This window comes from Euprymna scolopes, chromosome 28 (assembly GCF_053919585.1).
Source record: "Euprymna scolopes isolate OS-2025 chromosome 28, ASM5391958v1, whole genome shotgun sequence".
In the NCBI taxonomy this organism is placed as follows: domain Eukaryota; kingdom Metazoa; phylum Mollusca; class Cephalopoda; order Sepiida; family Sepiolidae; genus Euprymna; species Euprymna scolopes.
Window position 1 is genome coordinate 32,106,285 of NC_136509.1, and position 27,500 is coordinate 32,133,784.

At 34.3% G+C, this 27,500-nt stretch overlaps 1 long non-coding RNA gene and 1 pseudogene across 1 annotated transcript in view; both read left to right on the plus strand.

Annotated features, from left to right (window-relative positions):
• LOC145249557 (uncharacterized) overlaps nucleotides 1-27,500 on the plus strand; it is a 425,864-nt gene that overhangs the window by 118,057 nt on the left and 280,307 nt on the right. The window lies entirely within an intron of this gene.
• On the plus strand, nucleotides 7,891-8,007 carry LOC145249923 (5S ribosomal RNA; annotated as a pseudogene).

Consider the following 27,500-nt stretch of genomic DNA (forward strand, 5'->3'; position numbering starts at 1 on the left):
ATTGCTTGTACCGATTATAAATATTTATTTCTTTTAAACTATTAGTAAAACTAAACTCTATAGATCTACGTACTCGTTATAGAATGAAGTTCTCATAACAAATCACGTAATTTCATTAAATAGTTTTTGTTTTACGCTCCCTTGACTAATTATCGCAGTTTTTTTAGGAAGATTCCGAATTTCCCAAATCGTTTTTACGACATAAAATAAAAACTATTTGATGAAATTACGTGATTTTTTTATGAGAACTTCATTCCATAACGAGTACGTAGAATATATATATTTTTTTATTTTTCGTTTTTTAACATAGTGTAAACTGCACAAGCACCCTTTTTTAATACGTGAAGACAGTTTAGAGCTTCATCCTAGATCTAAAAATAATTTGGTTTTTAGTGGGTTTACAAATATCGTCCAAAAGTAGAATTTCAATGAGGGGGGACTTTTAAATGTAAATATAATTTCTTTTTCAATCTGAAAAATTTCTAAATGTTTTCTCTTTATCTATTTTATCCAGACTTTGATAAATTCATTGTGAGATATTCATGTATATTTTTAACTTTTCCGAAACCCGAGAAAAATGCGACGGTGTCAGACAATGTGGTTCCAGGAAAATAAAATAAAACTCTATTCGTTTGAAATCTTTTCATATTAAACTCCTTGAGAAATTTGGCAAGTGGGTGTGAAAAAGTATTGTTGTCGAAACCAACGGCATCGAAGGTGTTAATTACCCCATAATACTTTCAACTCAACTTTTGAGTGAGATTGGCGGGCTTCAGCGAGGCCTCCGTGATATATATATATATATATATATATATATATATATATATATATATATATATATATATATATATATATATATATATATATATATATATATACAATAAACAATACCGGCAGAATCAAAGAAAATCACACTGGAAGCATATTTCAAATTAAATCAAAGGCCAAGCCTTTTCACAATTTTGCCCATTCCTTGTTGGTCCCCCCGATTTATCGGAGAGGGACTATAGTTTTCAGTGGCGTTCGTCCGTTCGTCCGTTCGTTCGTCCGTTCGTCCGGATGATTCCCGGATAACCGTCCATTACTTTTTTCTGAAATTTTGCCACAAGTTGTACTCCAATACGTAGATGTGCACAACATCGAGTTGTTTTTTAAGAAAACTCTCGTTGCTCCCCCAGGGGCTGAAAAGGGGTCAAAAATGCCCAAAATGGCAAAAATGACACTTTTGGCCCCATAACTTTTTTCCCGTCCATTAGATTTTACTGAAACTTGTCCAAAATGTGAAGGCAATTGTTGCAAATGTAAATTCAGTATCTCTGACCCTGGCAAAACTCTGGTTTGCGCCCCCCGGGAACTTTTAGGGCTAAAAACCACCCCTTTTTAGGCTCTTTTGTTCATATTTGTCTAAAATGTGATTATGTATCTCTATTTAGTGTTTGTTTTATGGTGGTGAACTCAAATTTACATGTCTTAAGGCCTGAAACATAGCCGTTTGTCCATTTTTACAAGTAATCAGCTCCCCCATGGGGGCAAAAGAGGTAAAAAAAAATACCTCAAAATGACTCTAAATAGACAAAATTGACATATTTTTCAGAATAACTTTTCATCCATTCATTAGATTTTTCTGAAACTTGGCAAAACCATGGGCATACCTGATATACACCTGATGGAAGTATCACTGACCCTGGGAAAAATCAGAGTCACAAGCCCTGGAGGTTTTAGGGCTAATATTGGGTGTGGAGCAAAAGTTGAACTTAGTCATTTTTCTGAAAACTTTTGAAAAAATTTTTTTCACTCAAAATTGTTTTTTTATTAGTTATGTATCACTTTTTTTATCACTTTATTCGATCCCCCCTCCTCACATAGAGGGGGACCATGCATGCACGGCTTGTTATATTTGTCAATACCGATTGCCGAGTGAGGGAGCAGCAAACATACCGACAAAACCCAACACTTTTATATTCTACTTTTCATTTGATTAGCAATAATGTTTGATATTATTTTTCTGGGCAAAATATTTCTTTAATTTTAGACAATTCTTTCGCTACTTTGAAAATAAACTGCATTCTTCTAAAGGTTACCTAGCGAATTTTCGCAAAGTTTCAATTTTTGTTTTGTTTATTTTACGCATATAAAATAAGTTTAGATCTTCTTTAGTTTTACTAATAGTTTAAAAGAAAGAAATATTTATAATCGGTACAAACAATTGAAAATGAACTTTTTAAAAATATTAAAAGAATCGATTTGGGAATCGGAAATTAGGCACAAATTTTTCCGATTCCAATACCGATTCCGATACCCCCCAAATTACCGATTTATCCGATTCCCGATTCCGATTAATCGACACAACACTAATATAAAACGATTAGGAATTTAAAATAGACGGTCAGTTTCACAAATAAATATAACGTAACATGAGCTGTAGTGTGTTACCAATTTTAAATTATGTGCGCTTATTGGGGATAGGGTGTCTACTTCTTAAGCGATTACACATGGTTTTACAACGTTGCAAACCGAACTTAATTTAGTGGGAAACACTTTAGTTAATATCCATAAAGAATTAGGATGGCCAGAAATGATGATCATTTTACGTTAAATTTATATTCGAAACTGATCTTACACTCTAAATTCTAAATGATCGCTTTTCTTTCCGCCAATTAAAAAAATGTTCTAACACGTAATCTATAAAAGTAATATTTCATTTTGGAATAGGGATTTAGCTGCGAGAGAAAGCACAGAAAGCTCACGCAATCTCACGTTAAAAATGGTTTTCATAATAGTAATATTATTATTTAGAAATTCGTTCGTAACAATGAGATGTGGCGTTGCTAAGTGGCGTTGTTAAATATATTGTTCGTACATCGTTTTCTTATTTTGCCTCCCAATCTTCGAATATTTTCCACTATTCATGTAAGTAGCATGTTATACAGTAAATACGAACTGGTACAATATAGCTTTGTTTGAAAATCAAAATAAATGTTTTGTTGTGTTACAATTTTTAATCAATTACAAGGCAAACATTTGAGATAAAATATACGCGGACATTAACCAGGGGTTTATGTAATAATTTGAAAATTTACGAAAAAACAAACAAAAAAATCTCTAATTAAATATGTATAAATTTTACAAGAATCGGAATCGGAATCGGGAATCGGATCGGAATCGGAAATTTTGAACGGAATCGGAATCGGAATCGGAATCGGGAAAAATTTTGGCATCGTCCCATCACTAATATATATATATATATATATATATATATATATATATATATATATATATATATATATATAAAAGTGAACGTGTCTGTGTGTCTGTGTGTACATTTCCCTACGCAATAACTCTGTCAATTTTTAGTCTACAGACTCGAAATTTGATATACATGGTACTGAGATTTGGGAAAATCGATGTGATCGGTTTTTGGCCAGAAATTTGGCGATTAACAGGTCAAAGTTCAACGATTTGACCTTTGAGAACTCCTCCGAATATTTTGGGTCTACGCACTTGAAATTTTAGATATAGGTTCCTTGGACATGAATCTAACAATAACTTTATTTGAGTCCAAAACAATAAATTTTAAAGGGTCATAATAGGGGTCAAAGTTTTAAAAAATTGACCGCTTTCCTTTTGCTCAACATACACCTCCAAACACCCGGGAAACGCCGAGCTGAAATGCTAGTATTATTATAAAGGCGTGATTTCAAAAGTAAAAAAAATAAAACATTTGGGTGCTATCAGATAAAATCGAAACCGAAAGATAAACTCTATCACTCAAAGCTGATGATGTTACCACAGTACCAACGTGACATGCATATGAACTGATTAAAAATTAAAAAGAAACTAAAATGAATGTACAATATATATAACGATTTTTTTTCATTTTTGACCCCTTCAAAACTATTTTAACCGGATAAAGACTCAATGAATTTAACGCCAATGAATTCTTGGCAAAAGTGCAAAGAAAATAATGGCTATATATATATATATATATATATATATATATATATATATATATATATATATATATATAAGTAGATTGTAGTTTGCTTGAAGCATTGTTGAAGAAAATTATAAGGTAAAATTAAAAGCCAAGAACAATGCGAGATTTTTTTTTATATATATATAGAGTAAAATTAAATGAAAACAAAAGAAATAAATTTCTTTTTTTGTTGTTTGTTTTTCTTTTTCACACAAATTTTAACTCTAAACAACAGTAAAAATTTTTTTCTGTTGTATTCAATGGTGTTATAAATCTCAATATATTTCAGACCTATTAGTCCTTTTTCAAGAGAAGACAGCGGGAGAGTGTTCAAAATTGGAAAAGCAGCCGCAGAGTTTGCCACGTGATACCGCGAAATATAGAACAAAAAATGACGTTAGGAGAACGTTAAAATAAATCAGTTGATGTTTGAAATACTTGTTGCGTTTGTGAATCAAGGGAGATGACTATTCAAGCAAGGGTTTTTTTTGTTTTGTTTTTTATTATTTTAATTATTGTTTTTCTTATGTTTTAAACTTATATTATAAAAGCGGAGCTCAATTCCAGTCTATTGTTTAGTGTGGGAGTATTTTTTGAAATAATTAAAGATTCGAGGATACGAAGTTGACCTACGTTTCTTGAAGAAGCAAGAATGTTGATGTGAAAATCTGGTTCTGAATTAATGCAAGTGCGAATATGTTTATAGAACGACGAAGCAGTAGTGTTTAAGTGCTCTTTAATGCGGTGGTGAAGCAATCTGGTAGTGCTTCCGATGTAAGATGCACTGCATTTAGCGCATTGTAGGTCGTAAACAACGTGGTTCTTAAAGCATAAACCTGTGTGTGATATTGGGCAATTAGAGAGTGAACAAGGGGAAGGTGTATGCGATGGGTGTTTTCGGTTCAGCTGTTGTCTTAAAGTAGATCCAGTGTGGATGAGTTGAATGTTGAGTCCCTCGCTGCGGATGGCTTTTCGGATTGAAGATGAGATTTTGTCACTGAGGAAGGGTAGTTTTAGAAAACAATTGTTCGAGAAGGGTCGGGTGTTGCGTTTTTTCTTTTTAAGTGAGGATAGGATCGTATTAGGGTAGCCGTTTAGTGAAAGGGTCTGTAGGAAATTGTTAGTGTGTGTATGTTTGTCGGAGATGTTAGTGCATTTGTCTTGTATGCGTGAGATTTCGGCATGTGCGTAGTTTAGCTTGTCCTTGAGAGGTAGTGCAGATTTGAAATGTACGAAGAGGCGTTTGCTGGCGGGTTTTCTGTAGAATTCAGTGCATATGGCACCATTTTTTTATTTGTATTTAAAATCAAGTAGAGAAAGAGATTCAGAAGAGTCTGGGTGTTCTATAGTAAATTTTAAGTTTGGGTCGGCGTTATTGAATTTGTGGAAAATGTTAATAGCTTCTTCGCGGGAGTATGTGATAATTAAAATGTCATAGATATATCTAGTAAAAAGGAGATAAGAGTAGCAGGTACTAAGGGTGTGTCTTTCGAGTTTGTCCATATAAGCAATGGCAAGAATACCGGATAGACTGGAGCCCATGGGTAGTCCAGATACTTGTTTGAACGTGTTTTGTAGGAAAGTAAAGTAAGTGTTGTCTACTATAATACGGAGGAGTTGTAAGAGATCTCCTGGAGTAATTCCGAAGCATTGTGGGTTTTTAGATGCTATAATGTCTACCATGAGATTGATGGCTGGATATGCAGGAATGGAGGTGTATAAAGAAACGACGTCTAGGCTAAATGGGTATCTGTATGGTTTGAGTAGATGGTGTGGTAGATCGTTGAGTCTGTTAATTACTTGGTTGGAACTACTAACATGGGCTGGGAAGGTAGAGAGTAGAGGTTTAAGTAGGCGGGATATTAACCAAGAGATTTTATAAAGGGGACCGTTAACGCTTGAAACAATGGGTCTGATCTGTGTGTGTGTGCTATTTTTGTGGGTTTTAATAAGGTGATAAAAGGTAGGTAATTTGCTGTATTTAGTAATAAAATTTAGTCTGTGTTGTTTTGGGAGATTTCTTTTAAAACAAATTTGAGACCATGTCTTGTTAATGTTGTTCTCAATACGAGCAGCAGTGATATTATGTGCTGGGGTGTAAAGGTCGGTATTGGAAAGATGCTCTAACACCATTGAATACAACAGAAAAAAAATTACTGTTGTTTAGAGTTAAAATTTGTGTGAAAAGAAAAACAAACAACAAAAAAAAGAAATTTATTTCTTTTGTTTTCATTTAATTTTACTCTATATAAAAAAATATCTCGCATTGTTCTTGGCTTTTAATTTTACCTTATATATATATATATATATATATATATATATATATATATATATATATATATATATATATATAAATTCTGGGGCACAAAAAGCCACCGTTTGAATAGTATCACTTTTGTCTTCGTAGCTGTTAAAAAATAGGAGGCTTTACTTTTGGAACGAACATCATATATTGTTATGTTTTCATGTATCGGTGTTGCGTTGGTTGGTTGGTTGTTTTTGTTTTACGGCATATCAACACTTTTCAGGTTATTTAATGCCGAATCCAGTGATTTTGAAGGACGATTTTTTTAATAGAGTATATTTGTTTTCTTAAGTCGGTTTCTATTTAACCCATCGCTGGGACCCTAACAGGTACTACCACTACTGGTCAGAGTGGACCTGGGAGCAATGAGAATTAAAGGGTGGCTCTACACTCCCCAAAGCCCACAAGCTGGGGCCTCACCACTGGATATAGTTTAAGGTCATATTCAGGACATCAGTGTTACGTCATTCTTCTAAACGCAACAAAAATAAAACATGATGATACACCTTGACTGATTTTAATTACAGTTCGAATAAGGTATGTCTAGTGACACTGGAGTGGTTCCTTAGCAGGCATATTTAATGAAAAATACATTCGGTCCGGGGTTCAAATCCTTCTACCAGGCGGCAGGGTTACGTAACTTAATCTGATGAACGTGAAACATATACGCTTATGGACATTGAAAACTATCTACAGGATGTTTAAAAAGTCACTGGAGGGTTTTGAACTTTAATAGATTCTTTATTTTTGATGAGATCTTTGAGTAATTTTAACACAATCTGACTAAGACATTAGGAATTAAACAAATAAAATTCAATCATTTAAGGCCCCTAGCGCCGCTCTTCGACTTGGAGTTTCGTGGGATATAGAGTTTGAAAATATAGACACAGACATACAGACATATAGCCTTTTATATATTAGATGCGAGAGCGTAAGAGAACCCCACAAAAGAGATATTTTACATATGTTTAAAATGTAAATTTACATAGATAGTAAAACATAGAACGTTGGTTTAGATTTAAAGGGTTCTTGCAGTATTAGGGGGTTTCTTTAGCTGAGATATGGAATAAGTCATAGTCGATTTTGCTTTTACGATTTTTAACTAATCGCTAATTTAAGGGCCGTGAATTATCCACGGGTCTAAAAAAATCATAATCAAAACGTCTCCACTCGGTTATACAAATTATTTTTTATTAAACTGTATTAATAAGAGTCAATGTTTGTTTGTTCTCATTGTAGAAAGAAAGTTCGGTGAGAAAAATTAGAAATATTTCAATGAATAAGTTTATCCATTTGCTTTTAATGAACAGACGATAATACGAAGTTAATGAGTTCTGTGTATATGTGTTCGTTAGTATCTGTGTGTGTATGTTTATGACTGAGTGTATGCCTGCGTTAAGGCAGCTACCCCAAGCCCAACAGAGGAGAATGGGGATGGGGGGTTAAAACAAAATGGATGTTAGCTTTATCGTGGATTTTGGTTCACCTGTTTATTGAAGAAAAATCTGAAATTTTATGCGTTCAAATTGAATCAAAATGGCAAACGTTTTAGATTCAGAGAAATGCGTCTGATTAAACTGTTTCTATTTGTATTTATATTTATTAATTAATATACTGTATAATCACGTTGACACACCGGTTCCCATCAGATCACCGAAGTTAAGCAACGATGAGCCTGGTCGGTACTAGATGGGTGACCATTTGCGACTTCCAGGTGCTGTATGTTCTCTTTGCTTATCTAGGTATTGTTTCCAGTTGTCCTGGACTTCTCTTTGCCACTGAACTCAAACAGTGCTGACTCAGGAGAGGTGTGTATGGGGTTTACGCAACCCTTGTCACACAATTACACACGCAGCTGCCCCTACTCGGGGTAGCCTTTGTCTTTCGAGACTGAACGGAGACATCATTTGTTTTTATTAATTCAGGCGAGTGTATGCGCAGAGAAACGTGCACAGTAACAAGTTTAAGCAGTTTTATTTTGGACGATAAAGAGCAAATTTCCAAAACGTAGGATTCCGTAATTAATAAAGAAATCTATATATATATATATATATATATATATATATATATATATATATATATATATATATATATATATATATATATATATATAAGTGAAAGTGTCTCTGTGTCTGTGTACATTTCCCTACGCAATAACTCTGTCAATTTTTAGTTTACAGACTCGAAATTTTATATACAGGGTACTGAGATTTGGGGAAATCGATGTGATCGGTTTTTGGCCAGAAATTTGGCAATTAACGGGTCAAAGTTCAACGATTTGACCTTTGAGAACTCTACCAAACTCCTCCGACAATTTTGGGTCCACGCACTTGAAATTTTAGATATAGGTTCCTTTGACATGGATCTAACTTAATAACTTATTTGAGACCAAAACAATAAATTTTAAAGGGTCATAATAGGGGTCAATGTTAAAAAAATGACCTCTGCGGTCTCTTTCAAATTACTCAGACAATTTCTGGTCTAAATATTTGAAACTGTACATAAAGGGTATTCAGAGATAGGGCAAGCTTTTTCATCAGTTTGGGTGGAAAATCTTAGTTACCAATATATAAATGTATGCATGTATGTCTGTATCGTTTTAAACTTCGATCTTTCATACGACAAATATCGAAAAATTGGCTAAAAACCTTAATATCTTCCCCTTCAATTAGGCACTTTTCTACGGGGGGGGGCACTTTTTTCGCCGATATTTTTGAAAGTTCTCCTCTCCTTTAGATTGTCTAGCCTTAATTTAAAAAAAAAAGTCGCTTCCGGTTTGGCGGTGGTCGTAACAGCATAAACGTTAGGGTTTACCCCGTTCTTTTCCTCCTTTGCGGTACGGGTTCGAGCCTGCCTTCCTACTACCACTTTTTTTTTTTTTTTTTTTGCTCAATATACACATCCAAACACCCGGGCAACGCTGGGCGCCCATGCTAGTATTTTAATAAAATACTTATGAAAACTAGCAGGATACGTGGAAACTTCAGTTTTATTCTTCCTCTGTCGTAAATGGCTACAGCACTTAGAAACTATTTCCATTCTATAATCGCCTCCGTTCAGTCTCGAAAAACAATGGATACTCCCTGTACGCGTACTGCGCGTGTAATTGTGAGGCAAGGATTGCGCAATCGACAACCACACCTCTCTTGAATCGGCACTGTTTGAGTCCAGTGGCACGGAAAAGTTCGGGACGACTGGAAACAATGTCGAGATATGCGGAGAGCGCATACAGCAATCGAAAATCCCAAATGGTCACCCATTGTAGTACTGACTGACATTTTAGGATTGAAACTCGATCACATAGGCGACAGTCAACGCTTCTGATTGTTAAGCCAAGTCGGATATGCGAAATTACAATGATCAAGCATTGTCCAAATGCCTAAGCTCTATTTGTTACTAGTCCTGGATATGACCTTAAACTATATCCAGTGGTGAGGCCCCAGCTTGTGGGCTTTGGGGAGTGTGGAGCCACCCTTTAATTGCCATTGCTCCCAGGTCCACTCTGACCCGGAGTGGTAGTACCTGTTAGGGCCCCAACTATGGGTTGAATAGAAACCGACTTGAAAACAACAAATATATTCTATTAAAAAATTTTCTTCAAAATCTTTGAATTCGGCTTTAAATAACCTGAAAAGGGTTGATATGCCGTAAAACAAAAACAACCAACCAATCTATTTGTTATACAAAGATCATTGCTTTATATGCTAGTGACAGTTTATTATTTCACTCCCCAAAATGCTCAACCCCCAAAAGGGAGCATTTATAGTTATCCACAAACGAGTTGTTTCGCTATATCAAAGATATTCAGTGCAGCTATATATATATATATATATATATATATGGAATAAAATGGAGGTGAAAGTACTTGAGTACTCAACGTTTCGCCCGATTTATGCGGGCTTTTTCAAGAGGGATGGTCATTGACGAGAGAGTCGGAAGATTTGGTGTTATATATAATGATGGGGGAGAGCAACGTGTTTTCCTTATGTAAATTAGATGTCTATATACATATATACATTTTATGAGAGAAAATAAATTAGAGTAAACTAGCGTAGTGGATTACGTCTAAAAGTTAAAATATCGTAGAGATTTAAAAGATTGCGTCTGGAAATATAACCGGGATAGATTAAGTAAATAAGATGAAACGAGATTACTTAATCTATCACGGCTATATTTCCAGACGCAATCTTTTAAATCTCTACGATATTTTAACTTTTAGACGTAATCCACTACGCTAGTTTATTCTAATTAATTTTCTCTCATAAAATGTATATATGCATATAATTTACATAAGTAGTCGTTCTAGTTGGCAATCACTGAGGGCACGAGCACCTGTTTACAAGAGTATAAAAATAAAAGCGACAGAGACTCACAGGAGAAAACACAAACAGCGACATCAGATGAAATTTAAAAAAATTATATTTTTGCATTGCCTTTTTGGCAGTCCGACGATTTAATTTTTAAAAAAGGCGGGGGAGGTGAAAGATGATAACGTAGATACGAACATTGTTTTAGCGTATTAATACATAGATTCGATGGGTGCCAAACATTAGCAAGCTTGAGGAAATGAATGGAAACGATGGCTTTCCTTACTCAAATTCTTAAAGACACGCAAGCTGATGGGAGACGCCGATGTGTTAATATTCCAAAATTCACTCCCAGTAAATGATGGTTATCGAACATCTTTGATTACCGTATTGATTATAGTTTTCGTTGTCCGATGAAGAACTGAAACTCATTATTTTGAATTGGGTCTAATTGGCAACCGTTCCAATAAGTCTACGAGATGCTAATAGAATCGGAAATCCTGGACTCCTAGGGTTTAATTAGACCAATTTCAATATGGTAGTCTGAACAATGTGTTGCAGTGCAGGATATGTAATTAGACCTCAGCAGCATTTCATCAGTTCTGAAAACTCTGGAGGAACAAAAATTCACACTCGGATCTAAATTAATATTTTATAACAGCAGCATCTTTGTTACAATATTTTGGGCTTCTAATGGGGTATGATCCCACACAGTCGGACGATTCTATTTATAAACTGACGAATCAAATTAATTCACGTTCTGCTACCAACCAATCAGAAACCAGAATTGCTTCATAAATATTAAACCTTTTCTGGAGCAATTTCACATATTCTTTCCCGGGTTTCGACACGGTAAGAATATTTTGTTTTGTGGAACTGTCTACTACAAACAAGTCATCTACCAGGACTTGTGTGTAACAGCGAACCATCTGAAATTCAAAATGGCTTACACTTCTAGAATAAAAATATACACACAGAATCTGAAATAATAGATGACACACAATATCGCGAGATTATAGGTAGTCTTATATATTTAATGATTGCAACCAGGCCTGACATATGCTAGACAGTAACAAAACTGTCACAAAAATTATCACGACCGACAATGAAAGATTTAAACAGAGCTAAACAAGTCCTACGTTATTTAAAAGGAACCAAAGAACAGAAGTTAGTATTTAGAAAATCAAGCAATCCCCTAAAATTAGAAGGTTTTTCGGATTCAGACTGGGCAAACGACGAGGATCGCAAGAGTGTATCTGGATATTGTTTCAGACTCTCAGAAAATGGGCCTATCATTTCATGGAAATCTAAAAAGCAACAGATTGTATCTCTCTCTACGCGTGAAGCAGAATTTATCGCGCTCACACACACGACCCAGGAAGCACTCTACCTTAAAAATATTCTGAAGACTATTTTAGAGCCAGAATTTTATGCCATGTCTGTAGATCATGGTAGGCGGTTTTTGATGGGACTACGCTATTTAAATAATATAGTCTTCCATTTTCTTTAATGTCGAATACAGTTCCATTCGGGTATACCAGTTTTGATTTATTGGGGCTAAAGTTTATATTTGCACCTTGTTTTGTGGCAGCTTGTACAGAAAATATATTTTGCTTAAATTTGGGGATTAGAAGAGCGTTTTCTACGATTTGGAAATAGAACTTAGTATCTCAAAATCAGCCACGAGAGGAAATTAGATCCGTTTGGTTCTAGAGACCAAATGGAGCGATTTAATTATGAACCAAAAAGTTAAAAAGAGCACTAACCAACAGGGAGTATTTAGATCAATAATCAGCAAACAGCGTCTATGTTGGCTTTGGATGGGATTGCCAATCAAGTACTCTAATGGGCCTCGGATGGAAAAAGGAGAGGAAGATAAAAAAACAAACTGGAAGGAAAAAAATAAGAAAGATTTGATTGCAACGGAAAGAAACTAGAGGGACAATGTGGGTCTGGTTTTACATCAAAAACAATGTGTTGAATATCTCGGTCGTGTGTACTGAGAAATCATTTTTTTTTAAAGCGTATACAATAAATGCAAGAAACAATAAAATAATTATCAAATGTACTAAAATGTCATTTTGAATAAAAAAGCATAGACCTGAAATAGACACCGGTTGTGAAAAAACAACAAACGCGATCAATTGTCAAAAAGAAGATAAGTTAAAAGTATGATGTTTGAAATGTCATTTTTCGGCAAAGGGTTACACAGGTGTAATCAAATCAAGTCAATCCAGTGAAACGACAATGGCTGAATAAAACGCCTTTACAGTGTGAATACAGTGGCAATACTCTCCCAAAGGTCAGTCTCTGATGTGTTGATTTAAACAGTCGGGGTCATATACCCAACAATTGTACAATTTTTCAAACTTAGAGATGGAAAATACAGGATTTTCGAACAAAGGAACGTATTTGAACTGAGGGAGAATTTTAAATTCTAGATTAATATCATCCATCATTTTTTATGTTCAGTACACGCTTCTCCATAAAAATGGTTTTCTTAGTCCCTTTTCCATTTAAAACTCAAAATAGGGCCACTTGGGCGTCAGATACAAATGAAATAGAAAGGACATTGATAAGCTTCAAGGCCTTCAACGAGAACAACTCGAGCGAGGTAGATAGCCATAAGTTCTAAGGTAGGAAGGGTTTTCTGTTTAATGGGATCCACCTTCACCTAAGCGAACAGCAGGAAGCATTGTGTTCCTTGTCTTACATGAATTTACGTATGCAAGTTTAGATGCACCACAGAAGCATATAAACTCCGGTGGGGAGTTCTCAATCATCACACACCTGGGGAACTCAAAATCACATAACTTGTTTAACTCCTTAGCAAGAGCTTGACAAGACGCAGTAAAATCTGCAATAATCTCCTGATTCCAAGACAGTTTGCGTTTTCAGAGTTGACTAACAAGGATCTTGCTTTGAATGGTAACTGGGAGCAGTAAGGATAACGGATTATATATACTTGAAATATGGGAAAAGAAGCCCACGCTTTGCTTTGACTTCAGTGTCTATCACAGTAGGCGCCAGTCTAACCGCGTCTAGACTAGGGGAATAACGCTACCCCAGGATCTTTTCAAAGGTGGAAAGAAGGGAGGTAATAGATCCATCTTCGAGTATCCTGTTCTGCAAATCTGTGCAGTTGGAGTTACAGGGCCGAAGTTCGAATCTTGTGTCCTTTAATCTGTCACAGACAGTATTATAAACAGAAAGGAGTAAGTCGTAATCACGACAAATAGTGACTAAGATGTCAACATGAAAATTGTTAGTAATCACTAGGGCTATGGCAACAACATATTCTTTTCATTGTTTTGACTCTCGAGTGTGTATCCGTTGATATCTTATATGCTTTTATATAGAGTGATGTAGTTCTCGGTTGATTAGCTGTGTCTAACTGTGTCGAATATATACTCGAGAGTCAAAATAATGATAAGAATATACTGTTGTCTAGCCATAGTAATTACAGAGAAAGACATATCTGAGTTATATTTCTTTACATGAAACTTGACTATGTAACTCAAAATGAAGCGGCTGGCATTAAAGCCAAAAATGATTGAGCTATAGGTAGACAATTTCTCATTCACTTTGAGAAAAAAAAAACAGAATTTGTTTTTGTCCTGCTCAGTTCGCAGGCGAATCTGCAGGAAAGCCTTATGAAGATCTCCAAAACGGACATGGTTATTTTTCCTAAAGGCCAACAGTAGGTCAAGCAGTTGTGGTGTCAGGTTTACTCCAGCATACGTTGCGTCATTAATGGAACCCTCCCCCCACCCGTCTTTTCAAAGAACAATACAAATGGGATGGAATTGTTGCAAGAACAAGTCGCCTGTTCTTGTGAGTAAATATGAGATAGGATAGCCGGGTTCATTCGTTATGATAAAAGACTGAAAATCCTCATCTCAAAAATATATAATAAGATAATGTTTATAGAAACACTCCCGGAACTGTCAAACAGTATAAATATCAACCCCTCTCTTATATCTCTTCTATCTTCCTTCTATCGATATATCTAATCCCTCTCTCAAAGTGTATTACATGTTCCGGCTCCTTTAAAATGTACCCTATCTCTTTATATATAAGATCTGTGTCTAACCTCACTAATATGAATCCACCAATATGAACATACAAGAACAGAGTTTTGTGGTGACACCAAGGCCGTCCTTAATGACGGGCCTGTGAGGGATCCAGCAATAATTTTTATACTCACCAGGAGTAACAGAGAAAGGTTTGACGGCCCTCTTGCACTTTAAGTGAATGGAAATTAGGAAGATAAAAAAAGGAACAGCTGTCGTCTTACACCGGTTGAAAGAATGCCATTGATTGGATAAAGAAATTATGACGTCATTTTATAAATAAAATGGATTGACAATATTAGAAAACAGAATTTTTTTTTAATAGATGATTTTTATTAATGCATGATTTTTTTTAAACAATTTTTTTAAACAATTTTTTAAGCGTAATTTTAATTAGGAATGATAAAAAGAAACGATATTGAAATTGACAATATTAGAAAACATTTTTTTTTTTAATAAATGATTGTTTTAGAAATAAATAAATACACGTATGATAAAAAAGGTTTAAATACGAAGAAAGTGAAAAAACAGGGAGCAACGATTAAAAGAAAACTGTTTACGCAACGTTTTTAAATTTTAAATAAAAGTAAAATAGTTCACTATAAATCAGCGATCGAATGGTTACTTAAATGACTTTAACTCTTTTAAAAATGCTTCTACATTAATTACTTTTATACTATTATTAAATACTTATTAAATTATTTTACAATAATTTCAATTCTTAAATCCTATCTTAACTTTTAAAAAATTTAATTCTAAAAATACTATTAATTATTAAATACTTAGTTATTAAATTCTTTTCCAATTCTTTTTCAGCAATTTTCAATTTTTAAATTTTATCAATATTTCATAGTAATGACGCTAATATTTCTTCATCCAATCAAATTGCATTCTTTCAACCGGTGTCAACCGACTTCTGTTCCTTTTTTATCTTCCTAATTTCCATTTACTATAAGTGCAAGAGGGCCAGTTTGACAATACCAGTTTGTTCATATTCTTCGAACACTCGAAAATATTCGTTATATAAAACTTGTTTCTCTAAAGAATCTGCCACCCTTTGCATAATCTTTTGGGAAGGCACATCATTGGAATCTACAACTTCTCGAAGTCCCAGGGAAGATCCACATAATATTTCCTATCTTTTAGCAAAATGTTTTTTTTTTCTTTTTTAATTTAACTATATTTGCTTCATCGTATGGAGAAAGTTTAGCACTCTATTCGACTCCGACGGAATTGAGAGAAAGAAAGTTTTCAATTCCGTGTTTAACGGAAGACTCTTCAAACAACGGCCCAAATGTGTTTGCATAAGAGGGCACAAGATTCAACACACTTTCAAGCAAGCAGGAGGAACATTGAGGTACAGATCGGCAAACTCTATCAAAGGGAGGCTACTCAGTCAGAGTTTCCTTATTTGATTTGGGATTCAAAAAATTATGCTTGTCACCAAATGGAATAATTCTATTCGAAATTTCCCAAGCTATCCCATTGAGACATTTAACTATTTGGAATTTTTTAATTTGCTTGATTATATCCAAGCCAACGAGACCATTAAGCACATTGCCATTCAAAACCTTATAGCCGTGACAGTGACAAAACCTGCCTTTGTTATATTAGATGTGATCTCGTCAAATTTGTTAAGTTGAAATTTCAAGTCCGAGAATAGGCAGGTGAAAGGAAATGGTTTCTGAGAACCCAATTTTATAGAGACATCAAGATCCAGGAGGTTCATGGACCTCATTTCAATAAATGTGAGAAAAACTTGATTATGAGTTGGGCGTTTTTTCATAGCGTAACAATACCAGTCAAGAGTGCCGTAGTATAAAATTATTTGGATCAGTTTGTCTTTTTATATCTTTCTAAACTATTTTGTTATATAGAAAAATTCATAAAAAGTTCTAGATTTGACCGTTTATTGAAACACGCACATTTGATTGGGTCGTGTATTCCAGCTAATATATTGACACAAGTACAGTTTAAAAGCTTTGACTGATTCTCAAAGTCTTTAGCATCTTTGTACCTTTGGCGCCTCGAGTGTGTTAGGTCAATGGATATTGACATTCCTATAACATTCAGAGTCGATGACCACAGAGGTTAGAAACGATCAAGATGAAATAGAAATGTCCTTTTCCAATGTTATATAATATCTGTCTGTGTTTATATATATATATATATATATATATATATATATATATATATATATATATATATATATATATAGTGGAAATGGTAATTAATAAAAACTGAAGAAAGTGCTCAATACTGTTGTAGAGCAAGTATGCGTTTTATTTTTTATTACCGTATCTTTCTGTTAAGTTACATTATTGTTTCGGCTACACGGCCGTTTTTTTTTTTTTTTGGCCGTCTGTAGCGTCCTCAGAATTTTGCTGTAAAAGTCTGAGGACGCTACAGAGGGCCAAAAAAACGGCCGTGTAGCCGAAACAATAATGTATCTTAACAGAAAGATACGGTAATAAAAATAAAACGTATATATATATATATATATATATATATATATATATATATATATATATATATATATATATGTGATTATTTCCACAGCCAAACAACGTCGCAGCCTACAAGAGCCATGACAGCCAACAAACCTCGTCCCTTGTCGAGACGAAGTAGGTCCATTTTATAATCGGATTTCACCGCGGTTTGCTTGATCTGTGTTGGTTAATAGTTAATTGTGTGCGGGGCGTTTGCTCAGTTGACAGAGTGCTTGCCTCCCATGCAAGAGACTCTGGTTTCGAATCCCGGGTTCGGATGTCTAACTGATGAGCCCTTGAGGGCTTTAGTCTTGGACTTCCGGTTCATTGGCTGTCATGGCTTTTATAGGCTACAACGTTGTTTGGCTGTGGAAATAATTATATATAATCTCTCACATTCTAAAAAATTATATATATATATATATATATATATATATATATATATATATGTGTGTGTGTGTGCGCGCGCGCTTGTATAATATTATGTATAGGATTAATTCTTAAACTAATCAAGCGATGATTATAAATTTCAGAACATACCTGTTAGGCGTAAGGGGTCATTATATGGTTTATAGTTAGTTTAATGTACGTTTTTGTTCAATCTTTAATTTTCAATATTTTCTGGAATAAAAATCGTTTAATGGACTTTGGTAAACATTGGAATACGGATTCGAGACATAAGGTTTTGTAGCATCAAATGTTTATTTTAATCTTTGTAGTGATACATAAAGTGGCGTAAAATTGTTCTGTTTGGGAACTTAATATATTCTTCCGGTTATATGCAGAAAAAGATAATGTAATATCAAGAAAAATAAATGTTGGAAATTCCATCTCACGTCCAACACCTTAACCCTAACCCTAACCCTAACCCTTACCCTTAAAACTATTCCTTAAACCTAACCTGTACTCAAAGCTGGTAACAGCATCAAATGATATCACACAAAATGTTCATGAAGGATCAAGGAGGAAAAAGCTGAGAAGGAAGAGTACCGTTCAGACCTACATTACAAGAGCACAGAAAGTACTATAATCGGAAGTAAGTGTATTACTACACGTATTAAAAAAAAAAAAAGTTGTCACCGAGGCAACGATTCCTGAATGCCGATAGTGTAGTGGTTAGGAGCCTTGACTGTCATACAGACGATCGGGTTTCAATCCTGGCTTGAGGTAGTTGTCTGTCTAGCCGCACTGATGAGCTGTGAAACAGCGAAACAGTACTGTATGTGGATGATTATAATGCTCCTCATCTTGAGTTGAGCATATTGAGAAGTGATACACGAATTACCATTAGCATATAAACGATTCTCTTTGTGTAAACAAATCGAGCTTAGGTATTTCGGACGATGTCAAAACATTGTTAAACTCACGACTCACTCAGCAGCCGTCGATAGCGTAATGCTTAGGAGCCTTGACTGTCGTACAGACGGTCGGGTTTCAATCCTGGCTTGAGGTAGTTGCTTGTTAAGCCGCACTGATGAGCTGCAAAACAGTACTATATGTAAATGACTTTATATATATATATATATATATATATATATATATATATATATATATATATATATATATATATATATAGATCATGATTTAGGAATTTAAAATTTGTGATTTGGAACAGTTAAATTTCAAATATAGAAATTGTATATATAGAATTTCAAGTATAAAATATAGAATTTAAAATTTGTGATTTGAAAAAGTTAAATTTCAAATTTTAAATTCCTAAATTATGATTTATTTGTTATATCTATTGAGCAATTTTATTTAGCTGGGATATTCTTATATAAAATATTACATCCAATAATATTTTTAAGACCGATAATCACTGGATTTGCACACCAGTAGATTTATTGTATTTCATTATTCTGAAGAAGAAGAAGAAGAAGAAGAAGAAGAAGAATATATACATATATATATACTAACGAAATATATATATATATATATATATATACAAGAAATATATATATATATATATATACTAAAGATATATATATGTGTGTGTGTGTGTGTGTGTGTGTGTGTGTATAATTACAAGATAACTGTTTATTTTGAAAGTGCTCTACTTGTGTAAAAATAAAATGTGTATGAATCGAAATGATATGAACGGCTCGATTCTGTCATTAGCATTGCTTTCTCGCATAATTTCTAGCCTTGGCCTTTTGGCTACGAGCAAAGCGTAGTATCTGTTCTGATACTACACTTCACTTTTCTGACCTCGATCAGTGGAGGAGAAATCCTTCTAGATTGAGGCAATTTTTTTATCTTTGTTCCTATCCAGAGTTTCCCTTTTTGGGCAGCTGGGTTCTCCCCACATTAAAAACCGACCTTGTGTCTAACTGTGCCCTCGCGGGGAGGCAAGTAAATATGAACATCAATAAAGGCATACTATTAAGCCGACTGGTTTCCAACTTTTACACCGAAGTCGTCAGTCAACGTTGCTATAGTATCCAGTTTACAACAGTCGCCTTATGTTTTTTTTTTTTCACAAGACAGTTAAATTAATGTTTTCAGTACTGATCCAGCTTTTTAACCAGAAAAAATAAACGAAGAATTTTTTACACTAACTTCAAGCCAACCCTAAACTAAACCTGAGCTATCCTTACACTAACCCTAAGCTAACCATAAACTAACCCTAAGCTAACCCTTAACTAACCTTAAGCCAACCCTAAACTAACCCTAAGCCAACCTTAAACAAACCTTAAGCTAACTCTAAACTAACTATAAGCCAAAACTAAATTAACTCTAAGTCAAGCCTGACATAACCCTAAACTAATCCTATGCTAACCCTAAACTAACTTTAAACTAATCCTAAACTAACCCTAAGCTAACCCTAAACTAACATTATTCTAAGCCTAAACTAACCCATAACTAATCTTAAACTAATCTTTAACTAATTTTTAGCTAACCCTAAGCTTCTTGTATTGATTTTGGTAACAATTATTTGCTCATGCATCTTTTGTCTGTCTATTAGAAATCTTTTGCAATCACTAATTTACGATTTAATCAATTTGCAAGTTAACTTGTTATCTGTTTTTTTTTCGACTTCCGATTTAATAAGAGCCCCGGCATGTTCGAGTTGTTTATTTAAACGGAAAAAAGCCAACTGAAAAGTCGGTTTTGTCCGGTACAAAAGCTTCCCCAGAAAATCTTATTCGTTTAACGGGACAAGATCGAATCATGCCGGTGCCATAGCACCATTTTCACAATGAGGTGTTCTGTTTACTAATGTGTCACTGTTTACTGAGGCTAAAATCTACTTGAGGACAATGATTATCAGTTGAATGATGAAGAATGTTATGAAATGGTTTAAAACGACGACAGGGATGACCAAAGTTTGATCATTTATGGAGATGGTTTATGGCAAGTATTTGCTGACACTGGATTTGAAAATGGATATGTTGTAGTTCACAGGGAAACACTTTCATGGTAACGTGTTCCACAAACGGGAACTTCTTGAAAAAAAGAACTCTGTTCATGGAAATCACGTCTAATGCTTAGACACACGGAGTAAAAAGGGAAAGTTCTTTTTAGTTACGGTAGCATCATCATCATCATCATCATCATCATCATCATCATCATCATCATCATCATCAGACCCATAACCCAAAAGTCCGTACATCGAAACTATCTTCTACTAGCAATGTTAGTCCATAAGTTCAATTCATCGAAACCTCCAGTTATGTTTTCCAGTCAATAATCTAAAAAAATAAAACAAAACAAAAAAATTTAAAAAAAAGAAACAAAGGAAATTACTCTAAAAACTTAACACAAAGAACATAATTTTTTTTTATTTTAATACAAAGGGAGACAACCTAATAATCATTATCACCACCACCACCACCACCAGACAAACAAGGTTTAATTCCCTATACAAACGGCTTCGGACAAGTAATTTTTGATCTGAGATGTAGCCTGCAGAAAAGCAGTCCCATAGTAATGATTGCTATAAGTATAATTTCATACTACTATTACTACCTATCCATGGTATAATCACATCGACACACAAATCCTTATTAGATTACCAAAGTTAAGCCCCCTTTGAGCCTGGTCAGTAGTAGATGGGTGAGGATTTGGTGAATACTACCTGCTGTATGCAGACCGAGACGTACGTGCACTCTGGGCACAGCATGTGAGTATTCCCTAGAAACTTCCATTTTCGGAGGAAGTTGGATGCTCGCCCAGAGCGAATACAACAGAAATGAGAAATGTATTAATTTTTCTGCTGCTGCTGTTGCTGCTGCTGCTGCTACTACTACTACTACTACTAATAATAATAATAACAACAATAATAGCTCTAACAATAATCTCGAACGCACAGACAAGTGGTACGAACATAAGCCGACAACAGTACTTGGAAAAGATAATCAAAATCCTAGGGACATGGACATACAAACCGATAACCCCATCCAAGCAAGAAGACCGGATGTCGTAATGATTAACAATAAAGAAAAATCTTGTCAATTCGTAGACTTTGCTCTTCCAGTTGATCACAGGGTGAATATCAAAGAAAAGGAGAAACGGAGCAAATACACAGAACTAGCCAAAGAGCTGAAAGGTATATAGAAGATGAAGAAACTCAAAATAATACCTATAATAGGAGGAGCACTAGGAACAATCCCGAAAAACTTTGAAAAAAGAATGGGAGAAATTGGAATCAAAGGAATGACTGAAAAAAATACAACAAACAACAATGACGAACAACAAGCTGAAATATTAAAAAACAATCCTTGAATGTCGAGACTAACACACATGAGCAACAAGTGCGGGTCAGACATCACTGCCCCCACTAAAAAAAAAAGAATGAGACCAAATAACCAAGTAGAGTCAAGGAGGAAGGAAAGACCGATGAACTGACCAGACCTCAGCCGAATAAGTGCAAAGAGAACTGGAACCTCTAGGAGGCTTATTGCCACTCAAATTCCAGTGAAGACGAGTAGTCGTTGCCAACGAGAAATCAATAGCAAGCAGCTGTTGCGATAATGCATATTTATTTGCAAATGTTATCGAAAGAGGTGGAGAGTACTGGAAAGCTGGGGAGACTTGTTGCGACTCAGCTTCCAAGGAACACCACAGGCTGTTTTGGGGGAGAGACAATAATAATACGCTCTACTCATGTATTGAATACTGTTGAATTAAATGAATCACTTATTATATATATTTTTTTTATTTTGAGAATCCTTTGAGATGAAGCTTCATAATTTGTGCATTAATTCTTTTTTTTTTTCGGGCTGTTATTGTTGTTTCACCACCTGAAGAAGGCCGAAGGATAAGCTGACCTAAACATAGTGAAACAACAACAACAACAACAACAACAACAACAGTGAAGAGGAGGATAACAGTCTGCAAAAGAAAGAACAAATGCACAAAACACGTGTTGTTTATGTCGGGTGTAACTATTGTATACCGTAATCAGAAAGCGATTAATGCGTTTTATTTTCTTTTGTTTGTTTCTTTTCGATGGGTAGCGATAAAGCAAAGAAATGGATAAGGGGCTTACCGAAATGGCCATTGGACTGAATTGCATCATCAGGTGTATTGTTCTGGTTTTACAATTATCACCTTCACCTCCCCCCCGGGCACACACACACGCACCCCCCCCCACACACACAAACTTAACTCATCTATTGTAATCCGTTAAGCTTTTCAACTATCGTAGAAAAACCTTTCTACCGGAGGGTTAGGGTTATCATATCCCCGTCATGGTCACCCAATTAGACTGGTCTTATCTTTTTTATTTCAAGAGCCGCTAAATCTGTAACCGTGGTGTTCTCACGCTTGTCGACTATGACAACAAAAGAACATTACTTGCTGTCACTTGTCGCCGTATTTTCAACTGCATTTCGATCACTTTTTCACCACATTTTCGTTTTTTCTAACGTTATCTTCTTTGCACATAAGGTAAAAAAAAAAAAAAAAATGAAATCGTCCGATCGCCAGCTGAAATAGTTGTGGAATATCTGGTGTCGCTGTTGTAGTTACAAAATATTTTTGGTAATTCTTAACATACGTCCATTTGATCTTCGCAGTTAGTGATGTCAGTGTTACATTAATAGTCTTTATCTACTCTGTCGTTATTTCTTGTTCTCTGTCAGTGGAGGAGAAATCTTTCACGACTGAGACAATTTTTATCCTTGTTTCTATCTCTACGTTAAAAAACAACCCTGGTGTCCAACTCTGACCCGTGAGGAGGCATTGTAAATAGGAACTATTATAAACACTTATGGGATGTTTTTGCCTTCAGACACCCCAGAATCGGTAAATACTAAAAAGACATATGTAATTATAGCTTAGCTCTACCAACGTATTGAGCACTTTTGAAGTAAATACTTAAAGTTTACGCATAAATCTATACTTTCGTATATCAATTTTATGTGAGTAAATTAAGTAGTTATATATATATATATATATATATATATATATATATATATATATATATATATATCATTCAAACACTGTAGTGTTTGAATATATGGTTAAGTGGCAGTTTCAGTCATTTAGAACTACTTTAAAGCTTCACCGCTCACTCATTTTTCGATCAAATTTCAAACAACTATTTCAGTTTATAAATCAGCTTCTCAGCTATATTGTTGAAAAAAATTCAATTTTCGTCCAGTAAAACAAATGTTATGATGAATTTTCTGGTGTTCAAAATTGTAAAAAAAAACGTAAGGAGGTGAACGACGGTTTTTTATGACTGTTTTCCATAGCAATCATGCCGCTTCAGCAACTATTATTGCTACCAATTCACCGCTTTCGCGAAAAGACAAGTAACAAGTGAAACAGAGAGAAGGAAAGCATGAAAGGGAGATAATTGGGGGATTTTATTGAAAGCAGACGAGTACCGTACATTCTTATTACATATGTGTACGTTATGTTTATGGGGGCAAAAATAAAACTGAAATTAACCAAATAACAAGTGAATTTACTGGAAGCCTTGAAAAATCATGGATTACAATAGAAAAATGCCAGCATGAAAAGTAGTATAGTTAAGCTTAAATGTGGAAAAATAAAGGACTAGTTGTTAAAACGGGAAAAGAAAAGGAAAGATATTCAAGTAAAAAAATATAATAAATTTATAACTTAAAATGTTGCAGCATAATTTTTTTTATTTAATTCAACTTATAACATTATATAATCAATTTTTAATGCTGCAACATTTTACGTTACAAATTTATTATATTTTTTACTAGAATATCTTGTCCTTTTCTTTTCCATTTTTAACAACTAGTCCTTTACGTTTCCATGTTTAAGCTTAACCATATATTACTTTTCATACTCGCATTTTTCTATTGTAATAATATAGTATTACAATATATATATATATGTATGTATATATGTATATATATATATATATATCCCTCTATTCGCAGTAATTATTGATCACTTCCTATAGTGATGAAAACATAAGATCGAAATTAGTCCTCGTGCGAAAGAGCAGGACATAAAATGTTTTAAATGATGACAATCATAATAGAATAACAATAACAAAGACTTTCGCTGGCGAGGACTACTATTGACCGTAACCAGTTATACAGTTCTTTTGAAATTTTCACCTCAATTTCTCTCGTTATGTGCTGAATATTTGTTAATGAAACCTATATGAAATATGTTCCTTATTAAATTGTAAAGATTTTCTATTCTGAAAGAAGTTTAAAAAAAGTTATTTTAAAGGTTTTGTTAAAAAAAATCAGATTTTCTCATTATTTAGACCTGTATTACAAAGAGGGAGTTACAAAAATAAATTTGGTGTGAGGAGAAATACAAACTGAAACAGAGAGAATATTCAGACCTGTAATAATACAAAGAGGGGGTTGAAAAAATGAGTTGTCGTGTGAAGAGAAATACAAACTGAAATGGAGAGGAGGAGAGTTTTAAAATATAATCTTAAAAAGATAAGATACAAGTTAGAAAAGCATTTCATCAAAGGCATGAAAATTGTTAACCAAAATGTTTTTACTATAGACTTTAAAATAAAGGTACAAGATTCAATTTGAAATTTATTTATCTTCAAAGTGCACTTTTATAAATTTTACAAAGTAAGGTATAAAAATTTGATTTAAATTGAATCAAAAAATTACCTTGGATTTATTTTATGTAATGTACTGTTTGTTGCAATTTAAAAACATTATCTTTCATCTAGCACTTAATGATATAGATATAAAATTTTCAATGATTTTTTTTAAAATGTGCAACAGAATGTACATTACATAAAATAAATCCAAGGTAATTTTTTGATTCAATTTAAATTAAATTTTTATACCTTACTTTGTAAAATTTATAAAAGTGCACTTTGAAGATGAATAAATTTCAAATTAAATCGTGTACCTTTATTTTTAAAGCCTATAGTAAAAACATTTTGTTTAACAATTTTCATGCCTTGGATGAAATGCTTTTCTAACTTGTACATGTATCCGTAGGTTTGAAGATAATGATCAATATTTATTTAAAAAATTGTTATCATTAGAAAGCTTTAAAACACAGGCAGGCCTGCTTGAATGAATTAAGAATTAACAATAAGCTGCGAAACTTCGCGTAATGCAATATTCCGACACTTGCCGTTGAATAATATTTAACTGCTTAACGTTTATCCTCACCTAATCAGTATTACTATTCCCCTTCTTTTTGGTGCGGTTCATGTGCTGAGAGACATCCACCCTCTCGTTAAGTAACTGAAGGCGAACTGTTCTAAATCAGCTACATCGCCTTTTGATGCCTTTATTATTGATGTGGACATTTCATTCGTTGCTGTACTTGGACACGTCCACTCTTGATTGATATTACGCAGACTTTATCTGCGTGACATTTTGCTAGTTCTACAATGACACTTCACACTTGGAAGCGTGGAGAAGAGGCGGCAGAGAAAGAGGAAGGTGCAGCAAAGAGGAAGAAGAGGAGAAGGACGATGAGAGGCAAAGGATATTGAACGATTTTCTCCGGGCTGAAAATTCTTAGGAGAGCAAAATATCTAACAAAATTGTTTGAAGTCCAAAAAATAAAAAATAAAATAAATAAATAAATAAATAAATAAAAATACTAAATAAAAAATAAAAAATAAAATAAAATAAAATAAAAGAAAGAAAATACATCAAGTCCGTATAAAAGATTTTCGCCGGGTTGTAAGAGCAGAGCATTTAAACAATTGTAATTTAATTTTGCTGCATATTGTTATTACTTATAGCCCGTTGACACACCGGTTCTCGCCAGATAAGCAACGTTAAGCCTGACCATTACCAGATGGGTGTCCATTTGGGTAGGCGAGGCGCGAGGTAACATACCAGGTTGAGAAACAGGCGCGGTCTATCCTTCTCTCGAGGGTAGATGGGACTCTCTTAAGCCGTGGTAGGCACTCCATCTAATGATGGCGTTACGATAAAAAAATACCCTTGATAACCCTGGCGAAGCATCAAGTATTCAGCTACCGACAAGATTTGAATTGCACTACAAACTTGTGTAGTGAGTTCAATCTCGGCTGCGACCACGCTGGATGGATGGATGGATGGATGGTTATTCCTGAAACATATCACCATGATTAATTTAGAATTTTTTCTATCACGTTATTAAAGCACCATTCATGATTTTCTCAATCATGTTGACTCGAAAATAACCTTCTTTAGTCAACAGAAAGGGCGTAATCTTCCATCATGATAATGCTTGTCATCATCACACAGCACTGCTGACCAAAGATCTCTTAGCAGAATTTAGTTGGGAAATCTTACACCATCCTACATATTCTCCTGGGTTAATCCCCTCGGATTATCACTTATTTCAAAGATTACAAAGCCATTTATATAACCTTATGTTAAAATCACGAAAGATTGACCGTGGGTTAGATTCATATTTCACATTGAAGCCTAAAGATTTTTACAAGCGTGGCATTTATAAGCTCGAATCAAGTTATAGAGAGCAAATAGTCGTTATGGCTCCTATTTACTTGCCTCCCCACGAGGGCAGAGTAAGGCACAAGGTCGGTTTTTAATGTGGGGAAACTCCCCCTCCCCAAGAAGTGACACTCTGGGTAGGTACAAAAATAAAAACTGCCTCAGTCTAGAAGGATTTCTCCTCCACTGATCTAGGTCAGAAAAGGTGAAATGTAGTATCAGAACAGATACTACACTGTGATCTTTGCCATAATTGTTATGAAGAAACAAAACTAAAAACGCTGGTTTTCATTTTCAAGATAAAAAATTTTGAAAACAGTAAAAACCTTTGTATCAATCTGATACATATTTTTCTATCATATACTTTGAAATTGAGGACGCTGTTTTGCATGGCAAAAATGGGTTGTAGTTAAGATTGCCTGTTCTTATTGACTTCCGGCTTCTGGTGTCCTTTTTGATAGGTAAGTAAGCCCCCTCT